Source organism: Phacochoerus africanus, chromosome 2, assembly GCF_016906955.1.
Source record: "Phacochoerus africanus isolate WHEZ1 chromosome 2, ROS_Pafr_v1, whole genome shotgun sequence".
Classification (NCBI taxonomy): domain Eukaryota; kingdom Metazoa; phylum Chordata; class Mammalia; order Artiodactyla; family Suidae; genus Phacochoerus; species Phacochoerus africanus.
This window is the reverse complement of record NC_062545.1, coordinates 4,031,578-4,048,900: the sequence shown is the minus strand read 5'-3', so window position 1 is coordinate 4,048,900 and position 17,323 is coordinate 4,031,578.

The following is a 17,323-nucleotide window of genomic DNA, read 5'->3' as shown; positions in this document are numbered from 1 at the left end:
TTCCAACCTTCCAATTTTAAAGTTTCAAACCAATTGTTGAATTCAAGTTGCAAACATTTGAAAAAGGATAAATTTGTCTCAGTTAAACAGCTCATACTGTGAAAACACTGTTTTATCTCTAAAATACCTCTTCCATCCCAAACCACCTGGCACAGTTCAACATGACACATTAGCCTCCGGGAGGAGCCAACACCCTGAAACCCAGAATAGCTTAGACCTATCCATGCAAGCCTACGTTCTCGCCACAGACTTTGGATCTCTCTCGGTGATTCTTGCTGAAGAGGGCCAGCGATGCCATTGAAATTCTCCACATATGCAATCTGTCCCTAATTTTATTAACTCAAAATTTGTATTCTACTTTCTAAATCAGTTAAGGCTGTAGCAAAATTACAAATATATTTTTTGGTTCATTACCCTCATTAAGGAACATTGGCAGGTCCCCTTGAGAGTTTCTTTTGCCTTATAAATGTTTTATCCCCTAAGTGAAAATCCAAGCCGTTCCACTGAGACATTCAAGCTGTACCTTATTCCAGGCTACCTGTGGATTTCTAAAATGTGGTAAACAACTACTGTACGTGAAAGAACAGTGTTGAGTTCTCTTTTCATAGATTGTCATCTGCAAGTTGCTCCTTTGCTTTAAGGGGCCCTGTAGAAAATATACCTGCAAGGGCCATTATCAAGTTCTTTCCGTACAGCAAATGGTCTCTCTACTGTAAATTACACTTTCCCAGAGACCAGCTGTGTCCTATTTTTTTCTCTTGTTTGCAATCAAAAGTTGGCTTAGTCATTCAACTCCCTTTTTGTTGATTAGCTGTAGACATACAAGCTTGTCTTGAATTATTCAAATGGATTTCCATTTTTGTTATAAAATGTGCCAGTGGTGGAAAAGTTCAATCCAACATCAAAGACCAACTGCTGACCCTTTAAGGATGCTCTCTTTGGGCTCCTTGTATTCACACTGCTCTGCAGGTATGGCTGCACCTGCACCTTAATTGTTCAGAATACTTGGGTGACGGGTCTATTTTGAAAGTTCTCTCTAGGAAAAGCAATTGCACCACCAACCTGGATAATCTCTCCTATGATTTTACAATCCTTACAATCAGGGAAATTTTAGTTTTCTCTGCCCAGTTAGTAAAAGTCTACAGTTTTTCTTTTCTCACTCCATTCAAATTAGCTCTATCCATACTGGGCAACATCATGGTTTTTAGAACATGGCTTGAGCTCCTCTAAATAGAAATTCTTTACTCAGTTAAATACTGAGTGTGAGATAAATGTTGATTGTTTCTGTGCTTTTCTGCCAGGCATTAGTTGATAGTTAGGCTTCATAGCCAGTATAAGAAAATATAAGAACATAGGCAACCTTTCTCTCTACCAACAATTAAGACAGGATGCATTTGAATGGCCAGACATCTGCTTGGTGCTATGCTTACTTTCCTTTCATTTTTCTAGAATTTCCTTAGAATATCTCTGTCAAATCCACAAAAAATTCTTCCTTAGTCATCTATAGCGCTCCTCTCTTCCAGATGGACTTGATGAAGAATTCTTGCTTTCCCATCTGCTATATAAAGTTAGGATTTTAAAGATTGATATGGAGAATTCAGAGTTTCCTATGGGCCACTTGGAATTAAAATGGTGTGACGAGGACCCTGGGAAAAAAGCTAGAGTTCTACTTTCTCCTAGTAATAATATTTCAACTGGGCTCTACTTGCCCACCTTCATCACATTCATCATGTGGGTTGTTTTGGACATGGAATGAAATTAAGTGAACATACCGGAGGAAATTTACTTGAAATTGAACCTGAAATTCTATCTTTCTTTCCATCAATCTGGGACCAGGTATACTATATAGCCAACAAAAATCACTTAGAATTTGCTCAATAAAACTCAATAATTGTCCAGACTACTGCCTTGAACAAGTTTCAGGCATGGCATAGCAGAAATCAAGATGAGCCTGTTGACTTCCTACATAGAGAAGACAAGGCTGAGAGTTCAAAGAGATCAGATTAGCAGAGAGGTAAGTGCTATAACAGAGAAAGAACTCCAGTGATCTTCAGAGAATCCCATTTGTATATTCAGCAAAGTGCTAATCACCGCACGTGTGTAAGAAAATACTCAAGACCTAAGAAAAAGTCATCCTAAAAGATTAGAGGAATTAATGCTCTGCACAAACAAGGCTGGGAATAGTGCCTGTGTCAGAAATCATGGAAACTCACAGTTTATGGGGCTCAAGTGGAAAACTAAGGTTTTGTATAAGTAGAAGGGAATGATAAGCACAACACTAAACTCTGCTCTGATCCCACTAAACAAATTTCAAAAGCAACATCTAAAAAGGATCAAATAGGAGTTTCTGTCATGGCACAGTGGAAACAAATACAACTAGGAACCATGAGGTTACGGGTTCGATCCCTGCCCTTGCTCAGTGGGTTAAGGATCCGGCGTTGCCGTGAGCTATGGTGTAAGTCGCAGGCATGGCTCTGATCTGGCATTGCTACGGCTCTGGGGTAGGCCAGCAGGAACAGCTCTGATTAGACCCCTAGCCTGGGAACCTCCATATGCCGCAGGTGTGGCCCTAAAAAGACAAAAGACAAATAAAATAAAATAAAAATAAAAGGATCAAATCGTTCTTAGAATCATATACCACATATTTTTAAAAGGTAGAAATATGGTAAATGTGACAAAAATCAAAACTGGGAGTTCCCATTGTGGCTCTGTGGGTTTAAGAAGTCGACTGGTATTCATAAGGATGCAAGTTCGATCCTTGGCCTCACTCAGTGGGTTAAGGATTCCAGCATTGCCACAAGCTGTGGCCCAGGTTGCAGATGCAGCTCTGATTCAACTCCTAGCCTGGGAATTTCCAAATGCCACAGGTGCGGCCCTAAAAAGAAAAAAAAAAAGATCAAATTTGAATTTCTAGTAATAAAAACTATAGTGCGTGAGATAAAAAACACACTGGATGGGATTCACAATGATTAGACATTGTTGGAGAAAGGATTATTGCACTTGAGACATAGAAATAGAAATTATCCAAAGTAAAATACAGAGGAAAAGTAATTTAAAAAAATTGTACAGAGCTTCAATGGGCTGTGGAATAACTTCTAACAGGATATATGACTCTGCAAAGGAGCCTCTTTAATTTGACTCTGCAAAGGAAAAGATAGAATCCAAAATTATGTAAGAATTCAATAGTGGAAAAAAATATAAATTTGATCGAAATTTATATATTTATACATGTATATGTAATGCCTTCTATATTTAAATAAATGTTATATTCAAATTCAAGAAGCTGAAGAAAACTCAAGCACAAAAATATAAACATTAAACTAAGGTACATAATCAAAAGACTAAACCCTATTAATTGAAAACTGATAAAAGAAACCAGAGAAAAGTGACACATTACATACAGAGGAATAGAGTGGAACAGAGATAAAGATGAAAAGTCAATTTCTTGCCAGAAATAATGTGAGTGAGAAGCCAGTGGAACATCTTTGAAGAACTGAAAGAAAATCTTGTCAATGTGAATTTCAGAGCCCATGAAAATATTTCTCAAAAATCAAAGTGAAAAATCTTTCAAACATAGAAAAGGTGAAATTATTCATCACCGGAAAACCACAGTGTAGGAAGTAGTGTAGTTAGACAGTCCTTCAGGCAGAATTAAAATGGTACCAGACAGATCAAGGGACAAAAATGAATTGTATTTCTGTATAATTGCAGTAAACTAGAACATTTAAATTTTAAAAAGTCTTTTGCATTTGCAAACAATATGAACTATTTAGGGATAAAACTGCCAAAAGTCTAGTCTCAGCCTGATGAAAGGGTGGGCTCTTTATAACCTCCAGTATAACCTTCACTGCAGAGTTGGTCCTCCTTGAATTAAAGGTAGGATGACCAGCCATGTCAGTTTTCCCAGTATGAGCACTGGAAATTCAGGGTCCCAGAAACCTCCCCATTCCCAAGCAAACTGGGACAGCTGGTAACCCTAGCAAGCATTTGTCCCTTGTAGAAGTTGGTGAGTCACTGACAGCCAACTTGAGTGGAGTGGAACATATAACTTCCTAGGAGGGGCTGTTCCCATCCACAGAATGAATTCTTACGGCAGGGCTTCTAGCTGTGAGTTGGTAGCACCCTCACAGCAACAGGAAGATGTGTTCTCCAGCACCACACATAGAATTTGGGGCACCAAAATAGCATCTACCACAACCAACAGTCCTCTTAATTTTCCCAGTAAAAGATATCTCTTATCTGTCACCACCTTCATCTAAATCCCCATCATTTCTCACTGAAAACACTGGCATCATTTTTCAATACATTGCCTGAGGAAGACCGGTCTGATGTTGGTTTGGCACTGTGAAAAGCCAAACTGTGTACTTTGAGATGAATAACAGCCTCTTTGTTCAAGTCTCAACTTTCTCATCCAAGAAATGAAGAAAATAATGATGCTAAACTGCTTTTTCAAATATGCTCTATGGCCACCATTTCAGTACATAGTCCATCCTCATGGATCTTTTAACAATTACTTTGTATCTGTGAAGGTCAAATCATTTGATGTGGGAGAAAAATGGTATCTACAGGAAAAGAGGAAAGTGGAATGTTAGCTCACAGGGCCAGTCATTCTCATCTCATCAAGATTTTCTTTTTTTTCTTTTTTCTTTTTTCTAGAGCATGGAACCACTCCAGGCAAAAGCTGGTAACCACTGAATATTTGTTGACAACTGACTGACTGCACCAGAGAACGTACTTGGCCTCCTCAGGGCCATAAAGACCAGTCACGTAGACGACTGCCTGTGCTTTCCTTCTCTTTCCCTCATGGACACTGAGGCACTCACTTAGTTCAGGTTGGCTACAGAATGGTAGCTTCTGAAGATTCTCAATCTAGGGATAGTATCTGTTTTAGAGAAGAAATATTGGCCCTGAGGGCAACCTTGGGTCCGAATTCCCCACCCGAGGATACGTGTGGTATACCTCTTTGAATCTGTGATTTCCCAGATGTAACACTGTCTCCACATAAAGAAGATAAGACCTGCAATAGGATTGTTCATTAAGAAACAAAACAGGGCCACACCATTTGAAAGGTATTGCATAAGATCATGCCAACTAACAAAGTGGGTATATCACAACTTCTATTATCATTTGCCTTAGTTTGAAGCACTCATTTGCCAATTTTTTTAGCCATATGATATTTTAGCCATATGAAGTTGACCCCACATCTGTGGGTTATTCCTTCACCTTTTATTTCCTCACCTGCAATGTAGAGACTTGGAAGTACCTACATCCTACAGGTTTTGTGAGGCTTCATTTATTTATTTAAATTTTAAGGAAGAGGTCTGCCATTTAAGAAGTCATATCACATAACATATGTCATCACACAAATATTGATAAACATTAGCTATTATCAAGATCATTATTTGAAACTCAGAAGATACTAAAGCATTAGGCAAGCTGCAAGTTGCCTTTTATTTAAAAGGTATCTTAAGGAGTTTTCTGGTGGTGCAGTGGATTAAGGATGTGGTACCTGTCACTGCAGCAGCTCAGGTCACTGCCAAGGCACAGGTTCGATCCCTGGCCTGGGAACTTCTGAATGCCATGGGCATGGCAAAAAAATTTTTTTAAAATATATATTAAAAAAAGGGTAACTTGACTGGTATAAGTTCTTCCAATCACTTTTTTAATGAATTCTTTTTTGGTGTGGTTATTACTATAATTCTTTTGTGATGGAGGTCAGAACTTCCCTACATCGCCCTGCTGCTCTTTTTTTTTTTTTGTATTATTTTCTCCTCTAGGACCAGCTTTGCCTCTTCCATCTACAGATTTGTCTCTTTTTATAGCATGAAAGTTTCCTACTATTATGTCTTATACTCTAGTCTTAACATCCAACCACCTTGTTGAAAATCATTTTATGTATATATTCATTGTCCTTCTGTAGCACTTGCTTCTCTAACTTACCATACTCCTGGCATAGTTATGATATTTTTCTCACTTCCACAGCAGCTTTCATTCCTATAATGACTTTAAACATCTCTTTTCCATTATTTCCTTATTCTTCTGGTTTACTTTTCATTTCCAGAATATATCTTACTTTCTTGAGGTCTTTTTATGATAAACATGAATATTTTTTTATAACTGATTTAAGATTGAAGAGTTCTATTGTCTTTTTACTATGTTTCCATTGTTAATTTTTTTCACGATATATGTTCTTCTTTGGTTTTTTTTGAGTCACCTTCTTATCTCAATGAATTTTTTTATACTCGATTACATTAAAATCCATTGGTCATACTTATATTTTCAAGGGATGCTTTACCCATGTGTAACTTTGTACCATCACGCCATGGTCACTTGAAAGTTAGTGGTTTATTGAATACTATAGATCTTGTAAAAGAAGCCAATTTTTATTATATAGTATCAAAGAGCTCAGATGAATTAATATCACCTCCAGATTCATCAGAAAGCCCTGTGAATATAGGGAAGCTGCTGAGCTCACAAGTGGTGGATATAATTTTTCCAGAATTTGCAATTTTACTTTAAACTTGAATTTTATCATTAGCTACAAATGCTGTCAGTTGTTTTCCTGAATGTAACAGGCTCACTTTTCTCATTTTTTTCAACAATTTATCTGTCAAACACTCATATCTAAGTAATTACAGCTTGTCAGTCTTTCAAATAAAAATGATGTATGTGAAAAAAGCAAGTAGTTCATTTTGCAAATGAAATGATGACCCAAGTGCTTTTCCTGGGGATAACCATCCTTCCGCATGTACCAGCCGTACTTTATGCATAAGCCCCATTTCCTCATGCAGAATATTTTTAAAAACATGTAAATAAGGGTTGAAGTTTAATATAAATTAATAATTTTTACTGCTCCAGTGAGAATGTTCTTAGATGAGAATTATTTCTCTTCCCATGGTTGTTGCCATGAGAAATACTCAGTGACTGTGGGCTCACTTTGGTGCCACTGCCTTGATTCATGCTAAGCCACCAGCAGTTTTACCCACTATTGCTTTTCCATCGTCATTGCAAATGGCAACCCAGCAAGAAGTCAAATGACATCTCAATATTGTTTTAAAAGCAGTTTTGACTTTGTGCACTGTTCCTCAGGGAACCCCAGGACTCTGTGAACCTCTTTAAGAACCATTGGCTTAGGCAAAGCTGTGCAAAAAATAAATCAAACTGTTTTCAATGAGTGCCTCATGGTAGTGGCATTAGGAGGAAGAAAGAGTCGATTTATCAATATATCTCTGCTTTTAATTTTTCCAACTCACATATTACTTTAAAATTACTTTAAAAACATAATAAAAGAAATAATAAGAAAAATAATTCTTATTATAATTATCACTAGTGATTTGGTCCAGGTCAAAACATAGTTATATCCTAACTATTTATTCTGATGCCTGATTTAAGGTGGCTTCTTTTTTTGAAATAATTATCTAATAGTTAATCAATGCTTAGAGAAAGTTAAGGAATTTATTTATGGTTATGCTTTTCAAATATGGGCCTGTTTTTTAATTTGTATACATGCTTCATTGATTTATAGAGTATAAAATTCAACAAATGAACACATTTAACTTGTTGGCAAAATCAAAAATAATTTATAATTTGAGTCTCCTAATCATCTGTATGCAAGTAAATATACAGGTGAAATCTTAATTAATCCTTTAGAAAGTCATATATTTGAAATTGCTTGCTCCTTCGATAAGCTGACTTTCACCAACGTGTGCAATAAGGTGAAAAAAAATAAGTCCTCTAAAAGTGTTAAATATATGTCATTATTCAACAGCCAGTTCCATTTTTAATGATTTCCCTGAGCTACACAGGCTAGTTGAATTGAATGATTTAATCAGCACACTTTTTCCTATTTTCTCATTTATGCACATTAACTGAGAATATAATTGCCCACATTATATAGAAACCCTTTCATGTCCTGAGAGGGTCAATGGTATTATTTTGAGCTTATTTGGCTTGAAGAAACCTGGATTCTATCTGTTCTACATAAACTGATTAAATTTTAATTGCCTTTACCATATTCCTTATAGATTTTGTTCAGCGTAATTAAACCAATTAAACTTATAACACACTTATTCACAGAAGGTCCTAAGAAATAAAGAATTAAGGAAAACTATATTTTTCACTCACTTGATAGCATCTTGAGCTTTTTCAGGACTAGATTAGACATCATTGCAATTAATTGAGTGCAATTTAAAAGTAAAGAGATGCTTTTGCTGCGGTCCACTTTTCCAGGAGTGTGATAGGAAGTGCTAGGCACTATTGACTGAAAAGCAATTAGTGGGATATATTTATGACATTTATCTCAACAGATATTCATCAGACTTATGGTTCCAAGGACAAAGTTTTGGACTCAGTGTTAATGCTAATTTGAAGATTCAAGTAATATTATAAGGATGTGAATTAAAAAAAAAAAACCCATCTTTGCTGTGCTGGAGTTGGCAAACTTTTTCTTAAAGGGCCTGTTAGTCTCTGTTGCAGCTATTCAACTTTGCCATTTTTCTGTGAAAGCAGCTATAGATGATACATAAAGGGCAGTGTTTCCACAACAGAAACAGGCAGACACACAGACAGCTCATGGCCATTGTTCGCTCAATAGTTCCCCAAGGCCTAAACTCTAGCGTAATGACTGTTGTAAACTGGATTGTCATCGGAATACATGTCAAAAGCTAAAAGCAGTTTTGCTTTTTATGCTAATGGCTATAAGGAAGGCATCACTGATAGTACTTGACCTACAAGCAAAGGTCAGATTTATTTGTGGAACATCTATCATAAAAACCTCTATTATATGTGGGTTTGAGTTTGTCTATACTAAACAGATTTATCAACAATTTGAAATTGTTTTTCCTCATTTTAGAAACTCACTCTGATAGAGTCGCATAGTTGAACAGGTAGTTTTAGAAATGCCACTCAGAGATGCTATGGAGGTCCATCTGAGGTGTGTTTTCAATATAAAACAAGTGCTAATTAAGACCATTCAAAAATTCTCAGTTTATGAATCAGCGATCACCTGGCTCACTATTTCCTGAGCACTAGTAAAATGCACACGGGGAAATGATTTATCCGGTCTCTATTTTAAGGGATTGATGTGAGAGACCCCTGAGATATCAGTAAAAAAATAGGAAAATGGAGTCCCCCTCATGGCGCAGCAGAAAGCAACCCGACTAGGGACGATGAGATTGCGGGTTTGATCCCTGGCCTCACTCAGTGGGTTAAGGATCCGGCGTTGCCCTGAGCTGTGGTGTAGGTCGCAGGCATGGCTCAGATCTCCAGTTGCTGTGATGGAGGCAGCAGCTGAGGCCCTAAAAAGCAAAAAAAAAAAAAAAAAAAAACTGGGAGAAATTTGCAGAAGGCCTGTATACAACAATCTTCCAGCCTCCAGACTGGAGAAGGAAAGCTGTTCTCATTGGAATTCTAAGACCTTTGCTTTTCTCCCGAGGAAGTCATTTGCACATCACTGATATGATAATGTCTCCTGTCTGGGTGGCCTCACAGCCCTGGGCTGGCCCTAACTCTCCTTCCACTCTCAGCATAAAACCTCGGAATCGCTTTCTTCCTATCAGTAAAAAATTTCTAGGGCAATAGATTTTTTTCCACTTTGAAAGAGGTCACAGTAGCTGTTGATATAGATACATTGTAGGTTGTTTATGGGCTTGGAAAGTTTTGCTTTCCTGGATAGGAATCACAGTGATATCCTCCTATTTGGACAAAACCCCCATTTTAATCACATCTTTTTTTCTTTTTTAAAGCACACACTATTTGCACATCAAATGAAGTAAAAGTAAAACAAATCCTAGCTCTTCTCCAATACCCCCTGCTCTTGGGAACACTACGGAAGGCTGACAAAACACCCGAGGCCATCACCCTGCAATGTAATAATTAAGCCTCTAAAGCTATTGTCTCCTGAAAAGAAAAAGAAAGAAGAAAGAAAGGGAGAGAGACATTCCAACAAGAGCAGAGTGTACTGAGTTTTGAGTACCTCAGTTCCCTTAGTAACTGTTCATACATCTCCTTTGGCTGGCACGGATGGACCACGTAATTGCAGATGCCTTGATTCTTTTATGCTTGCTCACCCAATTTACTGGTTCGCATGACAGGTCATCCAAAATGGGTCATTCAGTTATTGGCATAATTTTCCAGGTTCAGCTGTTAACATAATTAGGGGTAATGTAAATTTGAGCGTTTTCCAAACCATAATTAATAATGCACAACAACATACAGAGAAATAAAAGCCATAATTTCCTAAATTGGTAGTCCAGCACTCATTAAAGTAAGAGGGATGGAAGCATTTGCCACACGCCAGGCACTGGGGAGAGGGCTTCAAATAGATACTATTATTCAAATAGATAATATTAGTCTTTAATAGCCCCCATTTTTAGATTAGAAGCAGAAACTAACAGAGGCTCAATCCCATCCTTGTTCACATAACAGGAATTGTTATTCCTTGTTCACATAGTGGGAATTTCAGGATCTGTATTTGGGTCTGTCTGCGTCTGATCATTGAGCCATGTTGCAAACACCTAAATTAAAATTGTGAAAATGCAAACACCATTTAGAGTGCCAGGGGTATCCTTTCCAGGACTACTTAATTTGGATAGTCATTTTGGAGGAAAAAGAAAAAGAAGGGACCTTTGGGGGAAGGGTCCCTGCCTCGCTGACAATACTCCTCACGCCATCTCTCCAGCGGCATCCTCACCTCGTCCCTTTGTCACTTCAGCCAGTGACGGTCAGCCTGAGTCACTGCACAGCAGAACACAGATGACACCAAGTTTATTAGTGAGTCACGCCACTCTACCTTACCCCTCTTCACCTTGCCCCTCACTTCCCACAGTAGGTCTCTGAGCCATTTTGTAAAATGGGACTCTGTGTGTTAAGCCCTCCATTCCTCACGGCAAGTCTTCTGCCAAGAGACGACCTGTTGTGGAATCTGAGGAAAATTCTACTCTCTGTAGGGCAATCTGCGATTGCACCCGAAGGAGAGAGTCTTTCCGTGGGATTCAAATTGCCCTCAGCATAAGGCATATTTCAGGGCCAAGAATTGTCCTGCAGATTGGAGAACAGTGAGAGCAAAAAGAGCAGGTAACAAGAGAATGCAGCTGAGAGTGGGAGGAGAACAAACGAGTCCTTGATGGCTGTCCTTCCTCAATGAAGGCTTAAATCAACTTCAATTGGTTTATTTGTTTCAATGAGAAAAGAGTCCTAACTAATACTCTCCAACTAATAAAATCATTCTGTGAACTCAGACTCTGCAAGGTCTTTAGCTTTGAGTCACAGTCTCTTTACTTGCCACATGCCAGGCCTCTCTTCCATTCTCTTCAATGATTATTCAGCTGCTTCACAATTCTGCTCAAGAATTCTTGAGACAGTCAAAGTCTGGGAAGCATTTTTCTACTATTTTGCAACTTGCGGGAATTCTGATTAATGTACATTCCTGGCAAGAGTTATGGTTCTGAGATGCAGTACTGCCAGTATATTTTTTCCTTTAATAAGATTACCCAAGTGATTTTTATACAAATCTAGCAATTCTTTTAAATAATGATATAGAATTTGCATGTAAACCTTTATTGAACAAATCACTTTTGAGGATGGATATTTTCAATGCTGGTATTATAGTTTCTAATGGAAAATTTAAGCACTTTACTTTTTATTGTTTCTTAATGTTGTGGGTCCTCTGAAGGGATATTTTGTCGATTGTTCTACTATGGCTTTTCCTCTTTATTCCTGGACAAATTAATCAAATTTTATCTGCATTAGTAACCTCTCTCGGAAATATTTAGGAATGAGTAATGACACAGTATGACTCAATGAACAGAGATATAACTGATAATTCTCCAATCCAGAGAAAACATACAATCATATAATAGAAAGTGAGGGATTCTGGAAAGAACATGTCAAATGGTAGAGTGAGGAGAAAGCTTGAAGGTGTTAAATTTTAGACTGTAACAGCTCATTAATTTATCAGGTAGATTCTATGAGCCAGAAACTATTCTTGGTGCTGAGAATACAAATATTAATAGAGCAAGAGCTCACAGTCAATGTGAAAAGAGTCAAAAATGGAGTGCAAGCTTGTCATAAATTTCACAGCTATTCTATTTGCTGCTTCTGTGGCCACCCCAGGGAAATAAACTCTATTCTTTCATTTTTTTCATATTCATTTCATTTTTTTTGTCTTATTTTATTTTATTATTTTTTTGGCCATACCCATGGCATGAGGAAGTTCCTGAGCCAGGGATCGAACCCCCACCACAGCAGTAACCAGAGCCACAGGAGTGACACTGCTGAATCCTTAACCTACTGAGCCACCAGGGAACTCCCATAATCATTTTTGTAACCATGTTGTCAAGTAGGATATTTCCTGGCTGAAAGAAGCAAGGAGTATTTTTTAAATAATTGGTTTTATCTCCAAGACTATCTTATTTTTATAAGACACCACTCTTTGGAATTCTGGCTTTTTAAAATGTTTGTCCTAGTGTTACAATATACATTTAATTAACCACATCCTATGCTCAAATAGTTATGAATAGCTACCCATGTCATGTCAGCACCATGCAATCATATAGTTATTTCTCACTTTTATTTATTTATTTATTTATTTATTTATTTATTTATTTATTTATATTTTGGCTTTTTAGGGCTACACGTGTGGCATATGGAGGCTCCCAGGCTAGGGCTCAAATTGGAGCTATAGCTGTCAGCCTACACCACAGCTACAGCAATGCCAGATCCAAGCCATGTCTACCACCTACATCACAGCTCATGGCAACACCAGATCCTTAATCTACTGAGTGAGGCCAGGGATCAAACACACAACCTCGTGGTTACTAGTTGGATTCATTTCCTCTGCACCACAACAGGAACACCTCTCCCTTTCATCTTTGTTATTTTTGTCATATTTTACATTATTCATACTATTGACTAAAAATTCATTGCTACCATTTTTTTAGATAGTAAATACTTTTTTATAGTTAATTAAGAAAAGAGAAATATTGTATGCCTTCATTTAACATTTCTGGGAATCATCTCTGCTTTTCTGTAGATCAAAATTTGTTTGTATAAAATTTCTTCTGCCTCAAGAGATTTCTTTAACATGCTTTATAGTGAAGGTTTAATTTATGAATTCTCGGGTCTTACTTATCTGAAAATGTCTTTACTGTCCTCAACTTTTTGAAATGCAATTGACTGGGTATAGAATTCTGGATTGACGATTACATTTTTCTTTTGGCTCTTAAAAATGACATACCATTTTCTTCTGGCTTGTATAATTTATGATAGAAAGTTTGCTTTACTTTTTATCATTAGTCATTGTAATGTGTGAATTTGGAAAACTTAGAAATTTGAATATTAAGTGTCCAGAAACTTTATTTTCTTTTTCATTTCATGTTTATCTTGCTTGATATTATGTACGTCTTGATTTTTTTTTAATATTTCTAGCATATTTGGAAATTCTCAGCTGTTATCTCTTCTGGTACATCCAAACTTCTCTCTTTATCTGGGATTGCAATTACAAATAAATTATGCATATTACACATTTTGATATTGTCCCACAGTTTATTGATGCTTTAAGCTCTGTTAATTTCCCCCCTCCTTCCCCCCCACATTCTCCCCAAACACACATACTCTTCTTTTCCATTAGTGTTTCAACTGGGCAATTTCCTTTGGACATTCTTTAAATTCACTGGTACTTTCTTCAGTTGTGTCATATCTACTGATGAACTCATCAAAGGCACACTTTATCTCTATTATCATGTTCCTTATTCCCTGTGTGGTAGTCAGAATAATGTCCCCTAAATGTAGCCACATTCTGATCTGTAAGTATGTAATATTCCATGGTATCTTATTCTGTTCAGGCTGCTCAAACGCAATAGACTTGGTGGTTCAGAAACAACAGAAATATATCTCACAATTCTGGGGGTTGGGAAATCCAAGATCAAGACACCAGCAAATTGGGAGTTCCCATTGTTGTGCAGCAGAGACGAATCTGATGAGTATCCATGAGGATGTGGGTTAGATCCCTGGACTCGCTCAGGGGGTTAAGGATCCAGCATTGCTATGAGCTGTAGCATAGGTCACAAACATGGCTCAGATCCCACATTGCTCTGGCTATGGCATTGGCCGGCAGCTGTAGCTCTAATTCGACCCCTAGCCTGGGAACTTCCACATGCTGCACCTGTAGCAAAAAGCAAAGCCCCCCCCCCGCAAAAAAAAGACACTGGCAAATCCATCCTTTGGTGAGGGTATATTTTTTGATTCATAGATGGTCATCTCCTCACTATGTCCTTGCGTATTTGAAGGGTTCAAGGAGTTTTTGTGTTCTTTTTTTTTTTTACAGTTTTTGCAGACCATTTTATTTCTCATACACTATTTTCAAAGGAACTCCACCCAAGACAAAATAACAAAATCATGAAATAATAATATTCACCTACTTCAGAATCAGAAGGCTTCCCTTTGCATAAAACTTAAAATACCTATGGAATAACACTTTCAGAAAGAAACTCAGATTTTAATCGCAAAAGCTCACTTGAAAACAAAACACATTATTTTGCTTATTAGTCATAATGAAATCAACATGTTTAGTACAAAAATTCTGTATAGAGCATTATTTCATAACTAAAAATTTCATTACTTAGAGATTTAGTTATATAACATTAGGCTGTTTATCCAGAAAAAAAAAATCTACATAACAAAAATGAGAAATAATAGTTCAGGTTTTACTGTTTTGCTTTTGTCCTCTGAAAGCTTTGTTTTATTTATTTCCATTTTTTCCTCTATGTGAGTCGTTTTCAACCTACTGTAATGAATTATCTTCTGTTTAGTAAACCTGGCTGAATGTTGGTTGTCCAATGTAGCAGGCAAAATAGCAAGAATGCAAAAGAGGAGTTCCCTTTGTGGCTCAGTGGTTAACGAACACGAGAACTCGACCAAGACCCATGGCCTCGCTCAGTGGGTTAGGGATCCGGCGTTGCTGTGAGCTGTGGTATAGGTCATGGAGGAGGCTTGGATCCTGACTTGCTGTGGCTGTGGCTCCTATTGGATCCTGGCCTGGGAGCTTCCTGTGTTCTCCTTTATAAGAATGCTAATCCCATGCCTGAGGCCTTCGCCCTCATGATATAATTAGCTTCCAAGTTTCCCAACTTCTAATACCATCACTCTGGGGGTTAGAATTTGAACATATGATTCTAAGGTAGCAGAAGCAGAAATATTCACATGGGAAATGAGGATTAAGTTTGAAGATGGGATTAAAGTTGGTAATAATTTTAAATTCCAATAGAATTTAAAATAGAGAGAGATTATCCTGGGTTACCTTTGTTGACCAAAGGGTCTTTCAGTGTGGAATATGGAGGAAGAGTCAGTGTCAGAGTAATGTAATATTAGACTCAGTTGGCCATTGCTGACTTTGAAAACAAAGAGCAAAGCATCAGGAACTGCAGTCTGTCTCTGCAAACTGCAAAGGCCAGGGACATGAATTCTCACCCTAGAGCCTCCAGAAGGGAAGGCAGCTCTATCAATATCTTGATTTTTGCCCATGTACTTATTTTGGATCTGACATGCAGAACTGTAAGATAACAAATTTTTGTTCTCTTATCAATTTCTCAATAATTTGCAATAGCAATAAGAAACTCATACACATTACATTTCCACTTGACTCTTTTTGTTCCTACCTCTCTCTTAGAATTTCCATCTGTTCATGCATGTCGTCTACTTTTCCACTATGAGCACATTTTTCATAGTTATTTTGAATTCCTTACTGCTAATTTCAATACCCACATCATTTCTGTGTCTGATTTTGTTGGCTAGTCCATCGGAAACCTTTTTGCTGATCCCATATTTTTTGATTGATATTCAGAGTGTATGTGAGAGTATAATAGAGACTATGGTGAATAGTATTTGTGCCCAGACATAGACATGCTTGTTTTCAGCTATACCATCTTTGGTGGTAACAGAAGATTGAATAAATCTAGTCAGGAGTTCATCTGAGTTTGGAAGGTGTTATTTCCAGGTCTGCCTTTAGTGTACCACCGACTTCAAATTCCCCCATTGTTACCTTGGGCTAAAGTTCTGGATCGTTTTCCAGAGTGTTTTACCTCAATATTCGTCTCCAACTATAGCTTTAAGTCTTGCTTTCAAACTTATAACTCAGAGGGGATCTAGTTTCTTATTCCTTCCTCTCCTTTAGCAATAGAAGTTTTTGGTTACTTGGTGCTTGTTTGCCTTGGTGATGGGGTCAGGGGACTCTGTTTTCCTGGTTCAGATTTTTGCATCCTGTGCCTGGGGGTTTCAGGAATAGAGCTTTCTAAGTGATCCTACTTCCCGCCCAGTGATGGAGGATCTCCGATTTTCTGGGTTCCAGATGATTGGTTATGCTTCCCCAGGAAAAGGGAACGTTTTCGTTTGCCTTCCACAGGTTGCCGTATATCTACTCTGTGGTTGGGGCTTATTTCCTTCCCTCCAGAGGCAGGAACTTTTGTTCCTCGGGGAGAATTATTGTTTTTAAAAATGCTGAAATCCTGTGTATCTTTTCCTACTTTTTCTCTTGGAATCTTACACATTTTGGAGCACCATCAGCCCTGCGTGCTTACCCTTTCACTGGTCACTGTTACAGACGGAGTAGCATCCACCTCCCAAGGTGATCCGTGTGCCACAGGAGTTGTGTTTTTGTTCACCTTTTGAGCTGTCACCTGTAGGGCTCTAACCACTTTTACACCTTCCTCTGTCTCCAGATACTTGCCCTTTGTTCAAGCTTAGCCCAGCTTATAGCAGTTCTAAATAAAGGCAGAGCTCCAGGTTTTGTAAACATGCCTTTTCTTGTTTGTTCTTCTTTTCTTGTTTGTTCTTGATGCTTTGTTCCCTTGTCTTTCATGTTTTCCTGTGAAAAGGCAGGAAAATTCGAAAATAAATTCTCTCAAGTTGTTCCTGCTGGAAGCAATGAATATTTTCCTAATTGTCTTGCTATTTACTGCAGAGTTGTGTCCGATGATTGATGGGTCAATGATTCTCAAAACTGATAGCATCAAACAAACTTTTAATCAATAGTCTCTTCTTGACCCTCTGGTATAAAATATGCTGATTACTAAATAGATTACATTTATGAAATAATTGCTCATTGTCAAAGAGACATTTATAATTTCCAATTAAAGTTGCTAATTAGCATGAACATCGTGAGTTACTCTCACTGAATTGATACAGTAATAGACAAAACAAGGAAGAAGAAATTTTAATTAGTCTATGCAATCTTAATGCTGAGAAATTTGTATTCTCTTCTTGGCTCTTTAAAAGATTGAAAACATATTTAAGACACCAATTATAATCAACATGGGAGGATTCTGAGGAG